We start from the raw sequence: 27,367 nt of genomic DNA, 5'->3' as shown, positions 1-27,367 counted from the left end.
ACATTTTTTTTTTTTTTTTTTTTTTTTTTTTGGGGGGGGGGGTTAATTATGAGTAACGTTTCACCTGATCAGGTCAATAGGTTTTGTCAAACTGGCCATTTGATGGCTTTACTGCTAGGCGGCAGAAGGTGGGGGGGGGGGGGGGGGGGGGCAACACCATGACCACGTACGAGGGGGCATTACCAATTACATCATCTTTATGATCATGTCATTGCCGCTACGCCACCTAGTGGTAAAGCCAGCAAATGGATGGTTTGACAAAGTTTGTCACCCTGAACAGGAGAAACGTTACTCGTAAATTATAAGAACCGTGACCATGGTACAAGAACATATCATATTATGACTAATTTGCTGTCAGTTTGAGGGCCACCAATGTCTCATAACTTACACATTGTATAATAATAGGACAGTAAGATATAGTTACTTTGGAAATGAATGCAATGTTTCAATCAGTCTACCATGAAAGTTGATCATGCAATGATTTAATTATTCAGCGTTAATGTCTCTCTCCGAATTCATTTCCAATAGGGAACTTGCAAACCCGCCATGTTGAATGTTGCATCATGGGAAATGTGATTATCAATACTAATCAAATAGTATTGTAAACAATAATGTTACATTATTTGTAACCACAAATAATCAATTCATAGTCATCTTGACCATTGTGTGAGGTTTATTTTATCAGTAGCTCCAGATTAGGTATTATTAATAATAACCACAGATAATCCCATAGTCCATTGCGTCTGAGCATGCTCAGTCTGGATTGTAAGTTTACTGTTCCAATGTAAGTACATTTTACTGTCCTATTGATTCTTGGAACCATGAACAATATATTCTCCACTGTGTGACAATATAATATGCATTTCTTGAAAAAAAATTATGTTATTTCAAATTCCACATACACCTACATATTCTGTCATCAAGACTTGAACGCTAATATGTACATTCAATATATTGTAACTCTAAGTAACATAACAAATATAATCTGTGCCTATAAATTATTTGAGCAGTTTCATATTTGCAGAAATTTGACGCAAACTTAATATGCTATGTTGACATATGTAAGTGATCAATATGCAGGTATTTACAGTGCTGTGATCAAATCGTTTATGCATACATGTACACATTAAATATCACTGAGAACATCAATGAGATCCCTTCTACAACACATGGGTAAATACACATGGAAGTCAGCTGTATTCCCACGCAAAAAAATAGAAAGCTTTGAACAGCTGAAGTCATAACTGAACTCGGCTGCCATCTAGATTTGCAGACTTTGAAAGAGAATTGTCAAGTCATAGTATGTTTCTTGTCAAATTAGTGTACATTAAATCTCCAAAATACATAAATTAAAAGTATGTGTATACAAATTCATGTACTTCTAATAGCTGTTGGCATTCTGTGACAATGTTTAAATGCCAATGTCAGATGATGATTAAACTTTGGATGTGAAAAAAAAAATTGTCTCGTAGAGATGTACAAAAAGATGGCTCTGAACACAAAGAATGATCCTGCGTCATCCTTGTGGTTCTACTGGTCAGATGATACTATTTCAAGACCATGGGATTCAAATATTGTGGTTTAAGTAGCAACTCCACCATGTGAGATACATTGTAATACATGTCATGCGATCTGCTACTATTTAGTACATGCTGGTTAAAATTGAACATTTTGAAGTGTTTTGTTTGCGTTGTCAATGCATAAAAATTCACATTGAGTTTATAATGACGTTACACTCAAACACAAACAACAGGATACAAATCTCGTATCACTCTACATCATGCCGACATTTATCTACATGTACATGTACGTTATTTTATCAGACCTGTCATCACCATGCACTAAAAACCATAACTCAACAATCTTTAAAATTCAGCACAAGTGAAAGATGTAAAATCAATAACCCATCAATATTTCTTTTCCAAAACCATGAAATACTTGCTACCTGAGAATCATATTACTATCTATCTGCTACTGGCTGGTTATATTCCTTCTTGTTTTTCAATACAAAATGAATATTGGGGAACGATAATCAAATCTATGCACCATGGACATACGACACCAATGATGAGTATAATGGCAAGGAACCTATATGTGCATTAAAATATCCCATGACATTTAAAATCAACGTTTTGATTCAACTTCCATATATAAGTAACTCTAAAATGACAGTACATGTAATATAAAAACTAACCATCTGTTGTTGTAGGATTCTGTAAGATTAAACGAGCACAGAATAATTCAAACTAAAAATATGGGAATTGTATCCCAATTCTACGAATGTAATATCCGTCTTGTCAACAAATCTGTCATGTCAACAAACTTTAGACAGTGAAAATATACATTCAATCAATACATCAACAATTTCTTTCACATTTCATAACTTGATAAAGGCTACATGCAATAATCATATCTGAATAAATAACACAAAGTACTGCATGGTTTCATTTTTATCAATTATGCATCAGTTTTCATAGTTTCTTTGTACATGTTGCAGGTTCAAGCCCCATTGCTGCCATTTGTTTCTGAATGGATTAAAGTCCTTGGGCAAGATTTGAACCTGTCAGTCAACCCAGCTGTATAATTTGAGACCTGGTAGGATAGAAGTTGCAATGTGAATGCTTTAATCCTATGCACTTATAAAGGCTTCAGTGGATTGTATGCTCCCCAGTGAGTTGAGAAAAGTATAAAGGGCCACTGTGTCGCTATAGATCCATGCCAGGGGTAATAATTGCAAAGTGTTTTGAGCACAGAGTGGAAAAGTGCTATATAAAAACCCACATTATGTGTATGTAGACCCTGTACTAACATCGATATTTGTTAATATGAAATATCTTGCAAAAAAAAATAAAAAAATTCTTGTGTATTAAATTCATGACAAAAATCTGAAATGACAGCGTACTATTGAATGTATTGGTTAGATTGGCATTTGGTAATAGTTTAGTAAAACAATAGTGCATCATGTTTTCATTTTGTTGGACAGGATGACATTTATTAAAGATGAAGTTATGTGTTTGAACATTAGTCAGTAATATCACAATCACTATGTACATTGTATGAACAATCAAAGTAAGAAATCAATTCTGACACAGCTTAACAGACTGTTTACCATGACCTTTCACCTTTACTATATCAAGGTTAACGCTTCTAGGATTAAAAACCATACTTACAATGCAGTTTAATCTCAAGATGACCCGACCCTTATTTTTAACAACATAAGTATCGAGACGGAAAAGGTAAATGTTGTTTTTAGCGTTGTATAATTCATGGAATTAGCCGGTAATCTTTGAGTGTAATGGGGATAATAAATCATGTAATCGGAGTTTTACTGTCACTGCATACTTTAAGTAACGGCGAATTTCTCAGAGTTCTCACTACTATAAAGGCCAATGTACTCACACTCGGATCTTTATCATGTTTTCAAAGGATTTCTTATCCATGGGTATGAAAGTGTTTTTGTTTTGTTAGGTTTTTCCGCTATTTTTGCTATCTTTACCGCTGTTTTCTCGTGAATTGAAATCCCTGGTGATTTCATGATTGCATTCAAACTTTTCATGTACACTTGAAATCAATATTTTAACTGTGTTCTTACTACAAGATATTTTCTACCTGTGGCAACTTTTGATTTTTCAGCTCCCCTTATTGAGAGTGGCTGCTTGTATGAGAATTGAGTATTTTTTCATTCATAAAACAACTCCACTGTGTTTTTCTTTTTTCTTCTTCAAAAAATAATGTGAAACAACATATACCATGTCCTTCTTTGTAACTCAATAAGTTGCCAAAAAGTGTAAAATGTGTGAAAGTTTTGTCGTTGTATATACAATAACAAACCTTTTACACACTTTTTTAATAGCCTTTTGCAATTTATTAGGAAAATCTCAAACAAACAAACAAACAAACAAACTTGGTTGATGTTAATTCACATTATCAGGTAGGAAAACATGGTATTTACTTGTTTTATTTTTAATTAAAAAATCCAAATAAACACCATTTGTGGAGTCATGGCGGGCAAATGGTAAGACTGGCCGGCTTGGAATCTGCAGGTGGCAGGTTCAAGCCCCATCGGTGCCATTTGTTTGTCAGTGGCTAAATACCTTGGGCAAGATTTGCTGTGCCTCAGTCAACCCAGCTGTATAAAACTAGGGACCTGGTAGGATAGAGATTGCAATGTGAATGCTTTAATTCTGTGTGCTTAAAATGTTTGAAATGAGAGTCAAACGGTATCAAACCAATCATTCAATGTCCATTAATATCAGCTTGTGTAGATATCAAATACTCTAGTTTGGGCACACTTCCTAATTTGTCTGCCCACTGACCAGCTACAGTAAAAAGCTTTCATTAGTGTGTAGGCCCACTTGTTAGCATTTTCTAACAGAAACTTGAAGCATATTAAAGTCAATCAACGATGCACAGTTATGCCTCCAATAAAATACAGCTTTTTGTTGGCCAAAATGAATGGGTTTTCTTGTGAATCACCATAAAGTAAAGAATGTGTGTGGTGGTGGTGGGGGGGGGGGGGGGGGGGTTGTGCGCCACATTTTGATGCCTCACAAAACATTGCTGTGATAGTGGTGTATCAAATTGGCTTACAGCATACACCAATAATGCACATCACTTCAATCCATAAGTTCAAGAAATTTACAGAGAAACAATGCTTGTGAGAGCAATCAACCAGGTTATCATAACCTGTGTACTTTATCAGTTTAACAGTAATACAGTAGAAGTACAATAACCATTCACATCTCATGATAGTGCAATCATTGCAAATTGCTGAGGGAGTAATTTCCTTATCTTCCTAAACATCTGTATGAGGTAAGTAGAATTAAACATTTAGTGCTCTAATATCAAACATCTTTCATTCCCACAGATTTCAGAGATTGTTTTATCTGGTTCAGTTTTATTTTATTGTCAAGTAGATAATTGGCTGTCATAGATAAAGCAATTATCGTTAGTTACCAAAGAATGTTTGTTTCTATATGACAAACTATCTCTTTGAGGAAACAAAGAGATTTAGTATTGCATATACAAATTGCACATGCTGGCATTGTTCCTCTTCTCTACAATGTAATTTATCCCTATACAAAGGAATCTGTATGTGCAAAATATCCCGAAACGACTCACATTTAGATAACTGTCAAAAATAGGTAGCATATAGTCTTTATTTAGTAATTTTTCTTAAATTTCAAATTCATTTTTTGAAAGAGCTTGACATCTTTATTTGATGTGCTATTTCTTTTACATTTCTGATTCTCAAGCCATATTTATCTGCTTTGCACACACTGAACATGGTGGGATAGCGGAATTATACATTGGAACTCAATGGGGGAGGGGGGACGTGGGAGGGTTCCACTGAAATCACATATATGTATAATGCATAATTCATGTATAAACCACAAGTGACATCAACACTTTAAGCGAGGTTCTCGGTCATAATCATCTGCTCCATGTCACTTTCAAAGGTTGCCAGCCTCACTCCCAAGCCCTTATTTTGATGTGAAAGTATTTTTATTCATTGGTAATAAGTTTCTCACTTTGTATTACTGGTCAGGAGTTCCCTTGTCAAAATTAAAGTACAGGAAATGTAACTTTTATGTGAATTACCTCCTCTGCTACCATGGTTCCCTAAACTTAAGAAAAACAATTGGACAAGCTACAAACAGTATAGCATGGTATCTGTTTTTTGGAAAGTTAGCAGTACCATGATTCGTAAGTAAACTTTTACTTTCCCCCCATAGACTCTTGTGTAAAAGTAGGCCCTCTATCAATGAAAGATATCCACATCACTCAACACAGAAGTTCTAATGTTTATTACAAAGCTAATTGCTTGGAGTATTTAGATTACATCATATCTCAATATGCACAATCAAGATCATTCAGTGTTACATTCAGTAAAAGTGTTTCCAGTCCTTGAAAGTATCCATTACTATGAAGTCAGCTTGATTTCCTTTGTTGGAATAGAACAGATAATTTGTTTTGAGAGAGACAGCCGAGAGCAATACAGTTTAAATTTGTGTCTTCTCAACTGTATCATGTCCAGACAGTTTGTATTATCCTTTCATTTTCTAAAAGTACACATTCTTGAAATTATCCAGGCACCGTATCTGTCATTATAGTTACACTCCAATTTCTAAAGGATACGATTTCATGGTTCAGGAATACGTTCGGGGTAAACTGTACATTATAACTTTCTGTGTTTTCTACTGTACCATGTCTTGATATCTAGGCATGTCTATGTTATCACTTTCTAGAAGAAAGTAAAAGATTTCTCAAAATTGTCCTTCTGTTGTCATACATTCAAATTTCTAAAGGTTAAAACTTTTAAGTAATATTTTTCAGGGTAAACTGTACATGTACATTACAACTTTCTGCCTTCTCCACTGTACCATGTCTTGATATCTAGGCATGTCTATTCTATCCTCTTTGTAGAGGAAAAATTCTTGAAATCATTCTTTTATTATTTTCCTACACTCAAATTTTTATTAAAAGGGGTTAACAAGATAGTTCATGGAATACTTTTAGGGTACTGACTAAAACATTTTGTGCCTTATCTGCTATCTCCTGTATCACATATTGATACACATGTCTGCTGTTCGACATCCTCTTTCTAGAATTTTTTTTTAACTCCTAAATTATCTTGATAATAATTCATATTTGTCTATCATATATTCAAAATTTATTTTATAATTTATAAAATTTAACATTCCATACAATTTGGGGTAAACAGACTAAAAAAATTTCTCAACCTGGTTCAGTTTAAGTACTGCTTTAGTTCATATTCTGAGATAGAAGTATATATTTTGGAGGCTGAGTAAACTAGACTGTAGATAACCATTGTCAGGAGACGTTATCTGCAGGCCTATCATTCTTATTAATGTAAATACACTGCAGCACCTTGTTGCTAACCTTGGGGTCTAGTTGTCGCATGTATGAGAACCTGAGTCAATACTCGTTTTCTCAGGGGTAAAGTTATTCTGTGCAGAAATTTCACCACTGGGACATGGAGTATACAATTGCTTGTAGGTCAATATCTGTGAGATAAATGTTAAGTATTATCCATTACACCCAGACACAACCATTGCCTTGTCTATATCTATCAATATCATTAAATAAACATATCCCAGACATATTTTGTTACACTACATGACTGTGAATATTGATTATTATATATCAAGCACGAGCCAAGTGGAACAAAATATCGGGACAATGTCTACGTCACTATTTCTGCTGTGTTCAAAATATGAGCCAAAATGTTCAAAATTGCCATGACTTTTCTCCAAGTTTTCTTTGATATTACTGGTGCTGGTATAATTATTTTATTCTCCAACATTTTTCTTCATTCAGTCGCAAAATACTCATGACCTAAGGGTTGTCACTACTCGCCTCGCAACTTGTAGTGACGAAGCCCCTTAGGTCACTCGTATTTTCCTTGGCTGCCAAATGAAGGAAAATATTGGGGAATAACATCTGATTATTTTACTTGAATTCTGTCTCTTCCGTTTAATGCTATGGAGAGAACATAATCATGAACAGATATCGTGGAGATCCCTTGCAGCAAAATCTGCCCCAGTAGACTTTGACTGAATAGGGGTGCATGCACATAACACATGTACATGTACGTGTATATTACGTGTATATATATAGAAATGTCTTTTGAACACCTGCTTCCATGTCATTTAACTTAAAATCACTTTATACATTTATGACATACTGCATATTTTCTCATGAGAGTTTTCTTCAAGTGAGAATAGGAAGTCAACATCTGTTTGTTTTCACATGAGACTAAAAATGAAATTAGTAAAAATAGCTAAATTGTGAAGAGTGTACATTAGTCTCATGGTTGCAGTTGGTGATTAGTGAAAGCCAAGCACAATTTGAATCTCAAGCCAAGTTTTTCATTTATCTTTTCATTTTTTGAGGAGGCTGGGGTGTGGGGGTGGGTGCATATACTTGTTGTATAAGTGCTAAGTCGGTAAAATCTATCTGAATTCCCCCAGATAATCTTACCAGGTTTCCCGCATCAAGGTATGGAAATCTAATGCAACTTTTAATACCCGATTTCACCCACCTGTTACTAGGATTCCCTAAACTTGGCAAACACACTGAGTATTGATTGACTGATACATGATAAGTACTTAGACATCACTTGCTATTGGCATAACTAACAACAGGGTATTTAGCCATAACACTGTACACAAATTATTCTCTATGGAATTACTTAGTACACAAATACTAAAGTATTGAGCAAATCCCTATTTTACTAATGACATCAAGTGTACTTAAAACAGCAACTGAAGACAATTTCAGTGTTATCATAGGCGCCATGTATCAACATAATCACTAATACTCGTGTTTAATCACAGTTTCATGCAAATATTTCAGCTAAGCATTTAATAAAAAAGCTACTGTAACAATAAAACCCTTGAAACTTAAAAACTTTAAAAGCTTGGTGGTGGCCTAAAAAACATTACTTTTAGACATGCTGAGATATACAATGGAGGTAAATAGTACCCCGAGACTTGACAGTGATAGCATTCTCTACCCAAAATGATTCATGGTGTTTACTTCAGTTATAGAACATAAATTTGCTGACGTTACTTACATGAGAGAACTTTATATATGAAACTAAATCCCTTTGAAAATTGAGAAAAAGTGACACAAAGTGATGACATAAAAGATATATTTATCTGAATTTTGTTCATATTATAAATCAAAAACCTGTGGCAAACTGTATTGAAGTCAGGACATTGAATGGTGTATAATGCTGGTTTTAATTCCCATGGCGGTCATTTGGTTTGACTGGCTTTTAAATTCTTGGGGGAAAGATTTGAATTATTTACAAGTAGTGTACTTTATATGGTTTACACAGGAGTAACCTGTCTACATCTGCTTCACTTCTCAATAAACCACACCCCAATTACCATTATCAGCATGCCTGTTTGTAGACATTTACCCTTACCTCAGACAACACTACAAGTGGTCTGAGCCAGTACATAATATTAGCCTTTATGTAAATGATGTTGATGTTATCTCCAGTGTTCATCTGAGTAACGAGTGCTCATGTACATAATGACTTCATTTGAATATATGCAAAACGTCTCATGTATTGTGAACACTTCCCAATTGCATGCAATCAGTTTGAGCATTTCATTTTTAAACCAATCAGTTTGCGTATGCATTTACAAGACGAAGCAGTTTGAGCAATTTCAAACCACAAGACACTTGTTGATAGTTTTAACTTGTACAGTTATTGAGAAGCCAAGTACAAAATCAAAGATCACAGTGTAGACTAAGAAGGTTGGTTTGTACAATACAAGTTGCTGCCTGTAGCAGTGAATGTTCTCGTCCTCTTGACATGTGATAGATTTGTATTCCGTAGAGCTAAATCATGACGTACTAATGGGAACCAATCAGATTTTCATCTAGACAGTCATGTCAGTTTTCATTTATTAGGGGTTTACTGGATTGGATAAGTGATGGCTGGTAATCAAAGATAAACTGTTTTGTTTGTTATCTACATAGCCACAGCTTTATCCCTGACAAATAATCAATGTCAACCTCATATATATGTACATAGGAACAAATAACCTCCTTTCACTCATGGACGTCAAGTTTATAACCCAAAACAGCATATTGTGTTGTCTATTATAGAATTTGTGGCATTTTTGAGGAGGCAAGAGGGGAGGGGGAATTGTAGTACGTTCCTTCTAAATTTTTCTATGGTCACCGTGAATGATATATAAGTATTACTCCCTCCTCTCTCATTGCCTCAAATATTTGACTTTATCATATGTGAGGGGATTGGGGGGGTGGGGGGTATCACTATCATGCAAGTATCTGATAGGATAGACTTGACGATGATATCAGAACTTTTCTTAATATGTTTTATATACTTTTTTTTCCCACATGCACGTCAAACATGATTTTTTTTTATACTACTATAAACAGCTTGCCTTTTCTATCGCTAAAACACTGCCTACATAGGACTTTTCAATCAATACAATCTAGGTAATCAGTGGTGTCACAATCTTAGAATCAATAAACATGGTTCCTTGGTGCCAACACTGTACAGCAAATACTACCTTGTGGAAATACTTTCAGATCTATTATGTTCTGAGAGCATTTTTGTTTTAAATTTAGACTGATTTTAAAAAGAACATTGATTGAATGAAAATATGATAGATCTCGATCACACAATACATGCACATGTAAAAGTGTCTATGTTTTGCCAAAACATCTGATTGGGGTAAAATACTAAACATCATGTAGTATTGTGTTTAAAAAGTTCTGCAGCATCACACGTTCTAAGAAGTACAACTTTCACTATGAGTTGCAGACAATGTCCCTTTTCAGTAGGATCACATTTTAGTACATTTTCGTACCAGTGAAATATAACTTTCACTACACATTGCAGAACAACTTTTACTACAAGTTGTGAACACAATACACCCTTTCAGCAACATTGTAATGACTGCATTAAAATACGACTTTCACTACAACTTTAATTGTTGCAGACATTGTCCTTTCAGCAACATCATAATACCTGTAAAATACGACTTTCACTACTCCTAAGCTGATCTGAGAAAATAATATGGGATAATAACCGAATGTATCTTTTTTAAAAAAAATTAATATTACATGTTACGTAGAGATTTCAAACTCAAACTGAGAGAATACAAGTTATGGAGGCCTTGAGTCACAGATCAATTATGTAAGATCACGCCAACGTATGATATATCTTTTGATGATTTCACAGTACATGACTGTACAGCTAAAACTGGGAGCCTGAAGACTGTACATAACATATACATTTACAGCTAAAACAGGGAGTGTTTGCCAGGAGACTGTACATAACATATACACTTACAGCTAAAACAGGGAGTGTTTGCCAGAAAACTGTACATAACATATACATTTACAGCTAAAACAGGGAGTGTTTGCCAGGAGACTGTACATAACATATACACTTACAGCTAAAACAGGGAGTGTTTGCCAGAAGACTGTACATAACATATACATTTACAGCTAAAACAGGGAGTGTTCACCAGAAGACTGTACATAACATGTACATTTACAACTAAAACAGGGAGTGTTTGCCAGGAGACTGTACATAACATATACACTTACAGCTAAGACAGGGAGTGTTCACCAGAAGACTGTACATAACATATACATTTACAGCTAAATCAGGGAGTGTTTGCCTGAAAACTGTACATAACATTTACAACGATCAACAATCTCAGCTGCCCAAATGATTGATGTTTTACTTGCTAGATAAGAGCACTTATATTGCTGAACACAGCAGGATTGTCTTACAAAAGAGTTTTGTTGATGTTCATTCAGCTTTTCAGACTCCTCATTAACAATCATGCTGTGATTCATCAGTAAAAGTGTTGTTATCTATCAGGTAAAACAACAACCTAAGCTTGTCAAATAATCAACTGTGTGATCATAAATGTATATGTAACATGTAGTCTTCTCACAAACCAGGTCGGTCTTTGTTTGTTTGGTGTTTTTTTTTGTGTGTGTGTGTGTGTGTGTGTGTTTGTCCAGTCCATGCAGTCGGTAGATCCGTGGGGAAATACAAAAATAACCCTCCCTACTTCAGTGGAGACAACTGCAGAGCCTATCATGAACAAGCAAATGACATCTGCCCCACATACACACTTGCGCTAAAGTACTATAAGAAGAACAATAAACATAACTGCCATATATAGTAGACTGAGAGACAGAATTTAAAAAAAAAAATTGTGTCGTCACACCATTTTAGACAAACTGTCCTGACCAGAAACAATATTTTTTTCGGCCTTAGCTGTAATATACTAATACATAGATTTATATCAATCTCTTGGAACTAACAGTCATCTTAAAGTTTTATAAGTCTAGCTTGTAGATAAAAAGTAGAGAAATCATAGTGGATGCATAATATTGAATTAATTATTAAAACATGTACCATCAATACTTTGATCCTATAACCTTATGATAGTTTCTGGAGTAAAAGAAAAGCGATCACATGGATTAAAAAAAGCTATGCATTTTAGATTAGTAAAACTCTACAAAACTTTTGTGCTTATAGGATCAGTTTGGGTAAGGATTCAAATCTAGGTTTGTACAACAGTTGTCAGGCTGAGCGATACATGTAGAACAAGCAACTAAGCAATCAAAATAGCTCTGCTGTTTTCTTAAATTTTGTAAAATGGTACAGGAGATGTACAAGGGGAACCTCAGATACTGTTAGTTGACCATTTTCTATAAATAGTTCTGAACTATGCTACAATTAAAGTGGCAATATGGATGAGGATTGAGTATTTATTTTGGATTTTTAATATATAAAACAATTTTATCATGGTGTCCTACATAAAAAATCAACATAATAACATTGACAAAGTCTGTGTATGTATACTAATTCAATGTATTGCAAAATGCTAAAAATAAATGAGTAAAAAAGTGTTATAATAGTATTATTGTACGTACAATAACAAACATTTTACACATTTATCCTTCTTTTGCAATTTATTGAGTTACAAACACAGACTTGGAATGTGTTGTTTCACATTGATTTTTTCAAGTAGGAAGCCATTGTCTTATAAATTAAAGATCTAAATTAACCCAATCCTCATCCATATGGCCACTCTAAGAATATCTATAGTGGTGAAGTATTTATGGATCTCACGTCAATATCACCTATAAACCAGGTCAAAGATTCACCACAATACATGTCTCCTATTATCATTAGTTATGGCTTCAAAAGAAAATCACATCTTTCTATAAGTCAGTACTGAAAATTGTTCTCTACTATGATTGTCATTCATCATGGTAGAATTGAATTTCTTCCAGCCAATGGGATGCACCGGATGCCTAATTACAAATTGAAAATTGTCAAAAACTTAAAATTACACATATCAACTTGGAATGAACAAATTTGAATGGACTAACCGTCCTTCTCCCACACCCCCCCCCCCCCCAACCATCAAGGCAATCCACTCACCAGTTTCAGAGAAGAAGTCAAAGTATCATTTTTGACCTAAAAATAAAAAATCACTGACACATCAACTCGGTATGAACAGTCTGAATTACCCCCCCCCCCCCCCTAGGGTTCATGCACCTCAAATATCAAAGGAATCTGTCAGCCAGTTTCAGAGTAAAAGATGAAAATAGAAAGAGTTTTATGAACAATAGCCAAATCACAACAGACGAAGAATAAACCTAACCCTTAAGCTCCTCTCAGCTGTTGCTGACAGTACTGCTAAAAAGTTAGATCAGAACAAAATACTTGTCTTATTTAATCCTTATGGCCTCACTAATAAGACAGAAATAATACTAATACAAGAACCTGGGATTGAAATCCTGGTCTTTAAGTTTCAGTTTCTTCCTTGTCTGTGGTATGACTATGAAGAAGCAGTTTGACAATGAACATGAAATAGGCCCTCTCATGTCCAAAGTGAGAACTACTACAACTGCCTGCAAAAGTCCATTGTAAAAGAATTTTTGCTTTACTTCTCATTGTAATGGATGTGACATATGATAAGATATTGCGAATGGAATTCAAATTTTTTTTTTCTAAATGACGAAAAGTGGACAAAAATTGTTCTTTCCATTTAATTACATATGGTTGCTTGGTTTCCGTTTAATACCCAACCCCATCTAGTTTTTCATGGCTGCTGACCTTAAAACTTTTTTTATTTACATATTCCAAAAAAAAAAATAGCAAAAATTGTGAAGTCTCGCGAGAAATAGTAGATGCATAAACTGACATCAACTTAAAAAGACAATATAGTTAATGGCTGTACATCTGATGGGAAGAAACCATCATATGGAAAACAGTGGAAAACATAATTACATGAACATTTTTTTTTTTAAATTTGAAAAAATAAAAATAATCTGTTGGTGTAGCACTACTTGCTATTATGATGAAATAAGTATGCAAACAATTATGAATGACATTTTTGTCTAAATTCTCCCATTTTCATCTGTAATACAGCAAACTTTTGGTAAGATTCACACATCTGACGAAAGAAGTACAGGAAAACGTTATTCAGAGATACATTGAACTAAATTCATTCGTTCAGATATAGAAGTGCAGGAGCATGTTATTTACACAGAAAATGAACTTCTGCCACAAATAGTCGACACATCTGAGTCTCACAAAAGCTTCACTGAAATAAACCTCAAGACTTTCAACAAATCAATAGTGGACTGCAGGACTGTCATAAACAATCCCATTTTTCTAGCCGACAGCGTTCAAATGAAATATTCCTGGAATTTCACTCAAATCAAATTTCCTATCAGTGATAATATCTTTACTGGTGGGTGATCAGTAGTTTGGGTGAGAAAGTTGAGGAGATGTTACAATTACGAAGCGCTTCACTTAATGTAAGTTAGAAACGCTTCGTCAATCAAATGACAATCTGTCTAAATGTGCCTGACAGAAATTGAATTTGGGGTTTAAATTTACCAATGATATTAACCCTTCAAGCTTAATTCTATTTGGGCTACATCCAAGTGATGAGGCCACACTCAGAGATGCACCCTAGTTGCTATAGCAACCATGAACTCGCAGTACCATCAATTGGTTGCCAGGCAATAGTTAGCTATGCCTTCTATGATTAAAAGCTGTAACGAATATCGCTGAAAACATTTTATAATTTATTGAATGTCAGTGGAAAGCTCGCCTTGTTTTGTACTCTTTGCTGACTTAAGGACAAAAAATACAGAATTGTAAAATTCATATTCCTTGCTCAGATATATTCTAAGAGGATTAGATAAACATATATTAAGTGCTATCATTTCTTCTTCGAGATTAATAAAATAATAAATACTGTGAGTGATTCTAAGGCGTCTCTCCTCGCCCACTTACTTATTTTAGCTTTTATTTGTCTTTCAGACATATTGATTGAAAATCTCGCTCTATATATTCTGATGTTGAAATTTTTTTTATCCGCGTTGAATGTTCAAAGTTATTTCAGCTATAGTCTTATAGACATTATGGTAAATCTGCCCTTTCAGGGTGTTTTTAGTGAAAAACAAATACAGACTATCTATTTTCTCTAACATGTCCCTGTCACTAAGTTTGAGTACACATGTCAGTTTGTGTACCTTTACATCTTGTATATGTACTGGTCAGTGTTATTTACATACAGCATTAACACTGACAGTGATGTGTTGAATCAGTGATAAATGTATTTCTGGCCTACCTTGTCTGTGTTCACATTGATCTTGACATCCTAATGAGAGCTGAGTTTGGTGTAATCACACCAAAAGCTCATTGCAAAACTAACCATGCTGAACATGTTAGTTGTTAAAATGCAGACTTGGAAAAACATGTACTTCCCAAACTAATGGATCCTGCAAGTTGATGCATGATAATAAAGCTAGACATGAAAGTGATTTTTAGCTCAGGTTAATTGAGTTTTACGCCCAACTTCATTTTCAGATGAAGAGAGCATGCAGACTTGGTAAACAGATTTCTACCAATTAAGGAATCTCACAGGTTAAATACAAAGGCTATGCATATAGGTGAAATTAGTTTGTGGTTTTAGTTTATTATAAAGGAACACAGGCTGAGTTTATATACGTATTTGGGCAAAGTTTTTGCTGCATACTTAAAAGGTACTCGTAATAATGAACTTACTGGAGAACACTTAACCACCACTTGCAATTGACTGAACTCAAACCTAGTATTAAGATATAACCCATAAATGATCCAATGATGTAATTTACCATACGTTTTAATCAACTATTTTCACAACGCCAGAAGACAATTGTAATGTTATATGTATCGACATTAACATTATACTGGAATGTATTTTTATTTATTAAAAGTACTTTCATTTGAATAAAAATCATATAACCTTGTGCCATTAAAATTAAGTTTTCATTTTCATATGAAGAGCATTAAGCCTTCAAATATTTCCTCTCTAGTCATTACGTCAGTGTACGCACTAGCTTAAACTACCAGGGTTACAATTAAAATCAAGAAAACTGAAACAAAATGTCTGACTCAACAAAAATGGTACCAACAGAGACATATTTTATTGTCTGGCACGACTAAAATCTTACTAACACTGCTAGATTTTATTGTCTGGCTTGACAAAAATCTTACTAACATTGTTAAATTTTATCATGACTCAACAAAAATCTGACTAACAGAGATATTTCTCAAGGAAGATGATAAAATGTAGCAATGTTGGTAAGATTTTTGTTAAGCAGATGATAAAATGTAGCAATGTTGGTAAGATTTTTGTTAAGCAGATGATAAAATGTAGCAATGTTGGTAAGATTTTTGTTAAGCAGATGATAAAATGTAGCAATGTTGGTAAGATTTTTGTTAAGCAGATGATAAAATGTAGCAATGTTGGTAAGATTTTGTTATAAAGCAGATGATAAAATGTAGCAATGTTGGTAAGATTTTTGTTAAGCAGATGATAAAATGTAGCAATGTTGGTAAGATTTTTGTGAGCCAGACGATAAAATTTAACAACGTTAGTCGGATTTTGTCGAGCCAGATGATGTTTTTTTCAGGTTTTGTGATTTTCATTGTATCACACACAAAACAAAGTGCATGCAAAGTGAAGAACATACAAAACAGTTGTAAATAAATGTCTGTGTCATCATCATCATCATCACCAACATAGGAAGGTCTACAGTACATGTATGTCTACATTGAGAGTAACAATGTACCAACAAAATGAAAGCCCCAAAAGTATTACAAATTTCAGCAGTGAAAACTCAACACTATGTGTAAAGTCTGTAATATCTCGGGCTCACATCACATTTGTCAAGCTTATTCAATGAAAGTAGAAGGTTTATTTGTATTTAATACAACAAATCTGAATGAGAACTGTCCCTTCCTATGTGTTCTATGTGCTACAATCTATGATAGTTCCTTGCAAAATATGAACGGCTGTGTGAGATTCAGCTTATATGTCCACTATGCACAACAATTTAACCTGTCTGACTAATTTATGTAAAGTTTTCCTTTTTTTTCCTATCTCATCAAACTATAGGTTTTTTCACCTGTAGGATGTCAGGGTTTGATTGAAAAGTATAACTGATAACCATCATATTCATAATGGGGTATATTGCTATTGGGTCATTACCACATCTCAGTTTATATTAGGCAAACAAAATTTTAAAAATGGTTTCTCACACTGATTTTCACCAGAAATGATACAATGATTATATTTTTGGGTTTTTTAAAATCAATTTGTTGCAGAATTATAATTATCCAAGTTATAAGGCCAACAAAATGAGAAAAAATGTTTCTCATTTCTCCAATATACATATATATGATATACTCAATATACTAGATATTTTTGTTTCTTTATTCAAATTCTTGCAGTATCATTAATCTTAGTGAATTTAACATCATAGCCAACAGGGGCTGTCAATAATTGACAAGCATTGGAAAAAGAATGTGAAAAGCACTTATTTACCCGAAGTGCTAGAATTTCACTGACACCATATGTTGCATCAGTTCAGCATAAATAAGGGATTGAAAGTGACCCTTGTAATAAATACTGTAACTTTATTTATATTTTGTCTTTGTGATTTGTTTGCTTTCAGTGTCAGAAATCTATTGGTCGGCCAGTTTTGCCCTCATTTTAATGATGTTTGACATGATCTTCAAATTCAAACACCCTTGCTGAATCAATATCAATTTCTGAAAATTACAATGACATATTTTTAATACTTGAAACATATAATTTATGGAAGGATCATCAGGTACCATATTTTCAGTCCTCTGCATTTATAACTTGAAGTGTTTATACTCTGTACAATGTTTGCACACTGTGTAACACCTTTCAGATGCCAGACTGAACGAAGCAACAACTCAAACAACGTATAATGTATCCCGGTATGCTACTTAGAGTTGAGAAACTCTGGTTATTGTATTTTCAACACTTTTCAGTGAGGAGCAGTATTTTATATCATTGTCAAAAGGAACATTCACTCCTGCAAGTATTATGTCCTTCAACTAAATCTGAGATAAAATGTGAAAAAATAAAATATATAAATTTATGCAAATGAGGAAAATTGATATGCAAGGATTCTAGACATACCCATACTGAATATGCATTATTTCCCATCAAAATGCAAATTTATTTTGCCAAGAACCAATGTATTAAACCACATTAAGATAGAAAAATATGAGAGAAAAACAATTACTCAATACATACAGTGAAATTCTAGCACATTTATAAGAAATACTAATTGGTATATTGAAAACTAAACACTACAAACTGGAAAACACAACCTAAGTGAGTACATGATTATTTACTTTAAAGGTTACTATTAACATGTTTACTTTTATGAGCTAAATGCACAGGGGGATCAAAGCCATCTGAAAAACACTTTTCAATGCCCAAGGCACTAACAAATGGTGACCTGGTGATACATATGTACGCACTAGAAGTTCTGTTGAGTGGATATCAGTGAATCTCTCAAAATCTTACACACACATGGAAGTATAACATGACATCCTGCTCACATTATATGATGGAAAACTTAAATTGATGTGTGATATCCATCTAAGTTGTATCCCACTTCAAAGATGAAATTTTATCCTTTGATATAATGAATTAACTGCAGATACCTCTTTAGATAATGCTAATGAAAGTCCTTTTTACTGATTTTGAACTTTACCGAATATTGGGATCTTGATCTCATCTGGAAAGCATTTCCTATAATCATTTAATTGTTAAATAAATAAAGTATCTGAGGTGGGTGTTGTTTCTGGGTAACTATTTAACCAAAGCGGAATTTTTTAGATTTTTTTTCATTATTTATTTATTGGGGGAGAGAGAGAGAGAGAGAGAGAGAGAGAGAGAGAGAGAGAGAGAGAGAGAGAGAGAGAGAGAGAGAGAGAGAGAGAGAGAGAGAGGGGGGGGGAAGGAGAGGGAAGGGAAAGACGGAGACAGACACAGATAGAGGGACAGAGATTCAGTCTGTCACACAAAGCTTTAAACGATAGATTTGCTTGCGCATTGAGAATTTAAAAAATAGTTATAAAAAATATTTACATGTAATTTTAAATGATGAGAACTGTTGCAAAGGTTACAAGGACTTCAAACCTTTGAGTCAGTCTACAGCTAGTCTGATAATAACATACAATATTGTAAAAAATAAAGTCTGATCTCTGCACAGAGTGGTAACACTTGTGACATGCGTTTGTATAATTGTATGTATTGTTACACGTGTTGCATGTTAAGGTTAAGTTATATGGTTCTCATTATGACAATCTGTTACACATCACAGTGTAAACTTTAAACCAAAAGAGTTGAATACAAAATTTATATAATAAGTGGTACTTACTACATAGTGTTAAAACCATCATAAACTTATGAACCACATGTTGTTACTATCACAATCAAAAGCTTGACAAACAACTATACACAAAGCTTCTACATTTATAAACGGATGGTTTTCAATTTAAAAAACAGGTAACAGGAGCAAGTTTTATAGACAAGTAGAATTTACACATGGATTAGCATAGTATTATTACCATTTACCAGTAACTGGGGAGAGAGGGGGTGGCAGGGGGATATATTTGCATTTTGTCAGGTGGGTGTGGTAAAATTTTTGGGGAGTATAGGTTTCTCGGTTGATTTCTATTATAAATACATTTTATCTAATAGCAAAAAAGAACAAAGTGGTGCACAAGTATACACATGTACGCTTATTGAAAATTCAAATTCAAATAGTGGGGGAAATATACTAGAAAATTTTTTTTTTTAAATCTGAGTGCAAGTCCCCTTCAATATGTTTTGCATCAATATTAGTACTAAGTATTTCATCATCAGCTGGTGTACAGCCCATTCTTTGTTGACACTCAATGACAATTTATGGATAATGTGAACTTTACAAATATGGTATGTAATGTGTGTGTGTAATCACTTGACTGCCTTCACCAACCACACTATATCTCTCTCCCTCTCACTCTTGTCTCTGCAGTCTACCAGCTGTCAACAGGCTTCAAGAGGAATCCTATCCCAGTGTATATGCTGAGAGTACACAGTGCAAGTATACATGTCTGGAAGTGCATGGCCCAGAGAAGAAATTGAAGATTAGGTTTCAGTCATCTTGAAGACTCAAGGGTTTTTCTTGCCTTGTCATGTGAGTAGTATTGATGTGGTGTACATTGTATTTATAGCATTCCAATGTCAAGTTCATGTACCGGGGTACATGCATGGTTTATCCATCTGTCTGTTATAGGAATGTTGTCTTGATAGTAGATACAGTAGGGTTGACATTGAGTATGTATACATCAGTGTCACTGAATCTGTATGTAAAATGTATACTCACACAAGCTTTTTTGTAGATGCAGACACAGTATAGTGGAAACATTGCATGGTGACTTTTTTTCTATATTTCACTTGAATCAGTGTATGCATGTGTTTAGGTGCAAAGATCTGATCAGATGTAATATGCTGTAGTTTTGTATGTGGTATAGTCTGATGGTTACTTTCACCACATCATGTTTTTATTTTTTATGATTCTAATGATTTCATTTTATATTTTCATTTTGAATTTGCTGGGGGGGGGGGGGTTTGGTTACTGTTAGATCACAAAATGTACACATACAATTTTTTTTTGCATAAATCTTTGAAAAATAGTCACTTCTGTCTGTATGCTTTCCATTCAGACTTTCACCAATGTTGAGTGATACCTGTACGTATAAGTACTCTGTATGTATGTAACACTATTTGAAAAGTTTTCAATGTCAGCCTTTAGATTGAATAGACACACACGGTGCACACCTAACACCAATCAATATTAGCAAAATGTAATACAAGATGTCAAAGGGGTGAAAAGTAAAATGCTGAAAAGACACTTTTCTGTTTTGAAAACTAAAACCAAACAAAGTTAAATATATCCTCCCCACACATTGCAATTTTTATCTGCAATACAAGATATGGAAACTGACTATAAATGAATATCACGGGAAAAAAAACATGTTTCTTTAATTTCTTATTAAGGAACAGTCGAGCTTTTACATTATGTGTATTAAATGTGTTCATTTTCTACAAACTGCTTGAGATCAACATCTTTTCAACATCTAGCCTTGGGGGAAAGTTTATGATCAAAAGATAAAATGCAAAAAGGGGAACATGATGTGACATCAATAAAATGACAGTAGCAGCTGTTTAAATGCAGGATGTTGCAAATTCTCAGAGTCTTTAGTAGGTCGTGGTCTATCCCTTCCCTTGCATCTGCCATCCTTGTTCATCTCAAAGTGTCAAACTTTTATAGTGTATTACGTAGCTACTGAAGTAATCACCACTGACTAGAATGTGTTAAAAAGTGGATTTAGTCTACAAGGGCTGCATGTATATGTTCCGATCAAACACTTTCTTCAAAGTAAACCGTCCAATTTTATGTACACCGATACTTTTGAAAGTGCAATAACATTATAAAAGTTGTTTAAATCTAAGGCTGCCATCACAAGAGGTTATAAACATGGCATGCAAATTAGCATGTTATTGCCAGAATCTGAAATGTTTTCATTGCTATTTCAGTTTTATTTATCACAGCAGGTATAAACATAGAATGCTAATTAGCATGTTATTGCTAGAATTTGAAACTAGCTGTTCATTTCAGTTACTATTTGGATGTCATTATCACAGTGAACCTGGTGTCAAGTGAAATTACCTGCCCGAATCTTTTGCATGCACATACATGAACCCAAGTGCAATCTTCATATTGATATTGTAGGTTCCAGCTCATAAAGTCTCCCTGATATATACCTCACTGTTCTCCAATTGTTAGAGGACTTAGATCCAATAACTTGTACTGTCCATAATAAGGATAGTGACATTTTGTACTAAATACCAGTAGCCGCGTGGTGGCACTTTGTCAATCTCTGTAAACTATATCGTCTAAACATGTCAGTGTTCATACTTGACCTAGTCCAATTACAGATATACAAACTAGCAACACACATCATTCAGTTTGGACCATTGGTGAGAAACTTTGTGTTAATTTATGTCTTTTTTACATGCAAGGCTGGAATTGGAATCAGTTGACTTTTTGTTAAGACTTCTGCACTTCCCTTGACAAGTAATTGAGGCCTCTAGCCTGGTTTAAACATCATTACTTTTCAATATTCTGTTACAGTTCTGACAACTTTACGGCAAACCACAATTCTATCAAACTATTCAGTAAATAAACGGAAATGACACACTTTCTGGATAAAGTAGCAGCCCTTACAACCTCAACATGCTACCATATTATAATTGAGGTTAACTGACACAGCAGTCAAACAACCATAAATCAACATATAATGATCGGAACACATGACGACAAAATCTAAAGTTTAAAGATTTGTTAATGTTACTGTAAAAATGTCACATAAATCGGATTCCATGGTATTTGACCTCTAGTAACATGCACAAAGTAACTGTGTACTCCTCAGCTTCTTATTTCTGCTATCATAGCTGTCAGTCAGTCAGTGAGTCTTGAAAGAAAACATGATGACAAAAACTGAAAGTTTTAAATTTGTTAACTTTACTGTAAAGGGTCACATTCGGTCAGATTCCAAGGTACTTGATTTCTCCAAACATGTCACAGTTCTGCCCTAGGGCAGTCAGTAAGTCTCGCAAGGAAATGTGATGACAAAAATTACAAATTTTAAAATCTGTTAATGTTGATACTGTAAATGGTCACATTAGGTCAGATTCCAAGGTATATGACTTCTCCAAACATGTACACAGTTCTTAATCATCTCTGCTACAGCTGCCATAGGGCAGTCAGTAAGTCTCGCAAGGAAATGTGATGACAAATATTAAAAGTATTAAAATCTGTTAATATTTACTATAAATTGTAAATGGTCACATTAGGTCAGATTCCAGGGTACTTGACACAGATGTAGCCAACGGGCAGATTTGTGGTTTTCATTAATTACATGTTGTTTCAGACCAAAAATGATGTTTTTTATGGAACCATGCTCACTCCCCCCTCCCCTCAACAAAATGTGAGGAGGGTGTTTAGCTGTTCGTCTGTGCCCTCCCCACTGGTGGTGAAGAATATCTGCCTGCTGTCCCATCCACTGGTGTTCAACTTACCTACCAGCCCACTCACTGCCCACCCAATAATGAGAATGATTTACCCACTCCCCACCAGGAAATCATTTGTGCTAACTATACCAACAATTCATTTTGACATACACAATGTGCACCCCTCCACCATGATTCCATATTTTCCAGTCCCACAGTATCAAAATCAGAACTTCCTCACTGTAATTCTGACTTCTTTGCTTCCCCCACTTCCGACTGAAAAAATTGCCTGCCTACTAAAAAAATTGCATAAGGACAGCTTTTTGCAAGAACAGCTTCAATGACTGCACCTTTTGACAGTACAGTAACTGTGTCCTTGTCAGATCCTTATGTTGTGAGTCTTAGCAGGAAATGTGATGACAAAAACAAGACTTTTTAAAGATTTATTTATGTTAATATAAAATGTCATGTCAGGTCAGACTCTATGGTACTTAACATTACTGGCATCGCCAAACATCCACACAGTATCTATGTCCTTGTCAATGTCAGCTCTTTATCTCTGCTATAGTTGATGTCAGTCGGTGAATCTTTAAAAGTTAATGGTCCGGCCTTGGACCACCGGCATTGCAGTGAACCATATAGTAATGAAATGGGAATCTAACCAGCATGAAAGCTACTGTCATCGCTACATTAAAAGTAACAATATAGTACATAAAAAGAAACACACTTCATTAGATATACCATTTATCTATGGTTTAAGTGTTTCCATCAACAAAATATTGATATACAAGAATACAGTTAGTAAGACGATTCAACTCTCTAAAAAAAAAAACTCTCTAAGAAGCTTCTGGTAATTTCTGAAATTGGTTTAATACAAAAGTGGAAAACATTTCTTTAATATGTACCTAAATGTTTGTGTGTTTGATAATGTATAAGACCCTCTAAGCTATGCATCGTTAGTGACATTTATCGAGTTTTATAGCCGGAATAAAGATATTTTATAATAATGATAATACAAATATTACGTTTTAAATATTCATCACATAATGGGGATAAAAACCTACTAAGTCATACAAAAAAAATGTCATTTTCATTGAGTTGGCATTTAATATTTACTTCAATCTGTACTTAGAAAGCAGAGAAGATTAAACTTTGAAGACTTGTACAGGATATTCATGTAGGTTTTGCGGACCGAGTTTGTGTGGCGTTACGGTCCGTAAGCTGTACTGCATTTACTGAGGTCCACAAAATCCATATTCACTCTGTAAAAGGTTTTATCGTATACCCTATGGAGTGTTAAAATATATTTACAAAATATTCTTTTTCTTATTTTTTTGGAGAAAATGATGGTTCAATAATTCAAACAATTGACCTTAATTGGGCAAAGTGTGCCCAGGCGGGAAATGGCAAATTACTGCATGACTGTGGGGGCGCTGTTCCCCGCTGAATTACAATGGCGGTGATATGTATGTGATACTGGTCTAATTTGGAAAGTCATGATGTTAAATGTTATGTTTGCATCATATCATATCATCCTGTGAAATCCATGATAACTATCACAATGTGTATTAAAGTATTGTGTGTCTCTCTGTCTCTCTTTCTGTCTCTCTGTCTGTCTGGGTTAAAGTAAGTGTCTGACTATCCTAAATTTGCCAAATTTTGCACTTCCGTATTTGGAAATCGATGAAAATTAAACTTTGAAGAACTCAGTACTTTCTACACATTCTCGCAAACCAGAGCTATTATTTCTTCCGCTACACTTCAAAATAAAAGTCCCCAGTAGAGACCGGCTCGTTAAAAACGGTACCGTAAAACGGTCGTGGTTTGCGACGATGTTTCTACAATATTGTGTCTTACTAATACTATGGAAACTTCTCAGGATAGATAAACTGTGAGTGTTACATTTGCATAATTATACAATAATCATATCACCATGTGAAATCTGTGATATATGAGAAAATATGCATGTGTGTGACTATATCCTTTCATAAATCTTGTATTTATACATTTTGTACTTAGAAAACAGTGAAAAATTAAACTTCATACCACATAGAGACAGATAAGACAGTGAATGTTACATTTGTGTATATCATCACCCTGTGAAAAATCTGTGATAACTGTACCACATTGCCTGAGAAAGAATGTGTGTGACTATCCAAATAGTAACAAATCACATTTAAATTACTCCCCACTAGTACTAGGTAACAGTAATTGGTACTGCTTAAAGAGAAGTGATTCAACAATTGATTATGGAACCCTATGATTAATACAAGCAGATACTAGTCAATCTATTACAGCTATCTAACAATGAGAGGTTGGTCTAATTTTAACCAACCCTCACACTTACATAAACTCTCACGAAAACATTCAATACAGGCAGCTTGTTTTCTTCAGAGTTTAAAGTGTGATGCTTGCTTGATATCAGGTCAAATCATGGTATACTAGAGCTGCACTAGGTGTAACTTGCCATTGTGTGTTAATCAGACAGCCAACCTTCTATTTACTGAAAATTGTTTAAAAAAACAATAACTGGACATCTTACTTGTCAATTAAAGTTCTATTTTAGCCATCATTAGTACAGTAACAGGTCGTCATTGCCTATTTTAAGGTGCGGACCCAAAATCAATGTGCCATTAGATTTATTGTTACAGTACAGCTACACAAGGGATGATTGCACAATGTCGCACAGCTCAACAACGAACATCATTGTTTAGGTCAAAACCCCCTTCAACTCCCCTAAAAACATTCACAAGTGTGATATCACACGTTTTATATCATGTAACCATGATGGAAACTGTCATACCACTATAATCGATGTAATGTAAAAACTTGGTTGTACACAAACACATTAAAACACTACCAGAAACCCAGCGCCATATCTCACATTGGAAAAATTGTTTTATAAACATATCAACATCTCAGTAGTAAATACCAAAGCTGTTATCATTGATGGAGTGAACATTCTCCGTCAAAATTTAGTTAGAAGTGTGAAAATGAAGTTCAGCAATCGCACTGATGCCAGAACACCACCCCCCCACCCCCCCCACCCCCCACCCCCCCACCCCCCCCACCCCCATGAACAAAGTTTGCTTAAATATTGAGCTTGTGTGACATTGTGCGATCATCCCTAACAGCAATGTAAAGTCTGGTGGTAACATCATATAATACTCCCTATGAGTTGTTCTACAAGTTATATTTGCTAACGTTTGATCACTTTGGACATGTTCATTTGACCTTAAGGAATACAATTTCACTTAAACTGTTATCACTGCAGTGGTAGACCCAGAATGTCAGAATTCCTTGATGTCACTTTTTTAATGGCCACTCATTATAGAATTTCATATACTCATTGGTGTATTCATATTAACAGGATGATGACAAACCAGTCAGTTAGCTAAAAGGTTTGTTATAAGTAATTGCAATGATCATGTTACAATCAAATACAGGGGTATGTGGTTTCAGGTTGGAATGACTGAATATTTCAGGAAGAGGTCTTCACTCATTCTAGCAAACCAGAGCATATATTTTGCCATGCAACAAAAACTGATTCAGGGAAGCATACATGTATGTTGGATAATGCTGTTGTATGAAGACAAGGGGTTCACAAAGGAACATATGTTAGTGCTGTAAAGAGGACACTGGCCTGTAGTTAAATTGGTGACTTCAGTATGACAAGGCTTATATAACGTGGTGTTACAGAACCCAAAGACATGAAAGTGCAAGTATGCCATACCCAGGGGTATTTGCACTCATGCTTGCATTGTTCTCTGCAGCAGAAAACACTGCAAACACCAGTGCAAATCATGGTATCACTGCAGTAAGGTCGTATCTGCCTATACAATTATTGCATAGCAGATACGACATTATTGCATTGATGGCACGAAATATGCCTGGGCCCAAGTATCCACACCAGACTGGAACTCACACAGAATGAGGTTCTGTTATTATTACGTATATTTATCCAAAACAGCAAATCTCCATAAAAATGATCCTGTGCAATTACACACTTTCAACGAACGATCATATCCTCATTTGCATATAATTTGCAGATGTGAAAATAATGTTCTCGGTATTGCACTGCTGTGCAAATTTAAATACCACTTCTATGTGTGTGCTCTGGTGCAAGTAATCACTGGTACATAATAATATGTCATGTTAAAGTCTTGTAAAACAACTTTTTTTTTTACGCACAAGATATCACTTACAAAACTAATTATTGTAATGAGAATATGAAAAATTGATCATTAGCCTTATAAATGTTTAATGACATCATACATGGTATAATATTTGTCCCCGGTGTATAGAATAACACAGACATACATGTAACTTATACTTTCATCAACCTTATGGTGTATACTGCAACAAGATACACCGCA

General features: G+C 34.5%; 2 protein-coding genes across 2 annotated transcripts in view; one reads left to right on the top strand and one right to left on the bottom strand.

Moving 5' to 3' along the window:
• Positions 1-27,367, bottom strand: part of LOC144438521 (TBC1 domain family member 19-like) — a 145,310-nt gene that overhangs the window by 71,891 nt on the left and 46,052 nt on the right. The gene's annotated exons all lie outside the window — the stretch shown is intronic.
• Positions 19,927-27,367, top strand: part of LOC144438522 (cholecystokinin receptor type A-like) — a 124,364-nt gene continuing 116,923 nt past the window's right edge. The window contains exon 1 of the mRNA XM_078127582.1: positions 19,927-20,112. The gene's annotated coding sequence lies outside the window, so the exon portion shown is untranslated. The remainder of the gene's footprint in view (positions 20,113-27,367) is intronic.

Source organism: Glandiceps talaboti, chromosome 8 (genome assembly GCF_964340395.1).
Source record: "Glandiceps talaboti chromosome 8, keGlaTala1.1, whole genome shotgun sequence".
NCBI lineage: Eukaryota > Metazoa > Hemichordata > Enteropneusta > Spengelidae > Glandiceps > Glandiceps talaboti.
The sequence above is the reverse complement of the archived record's forward strand: the minus strand, read 5'-3'. Positions and strand labels throughout refer to the sequence as shown.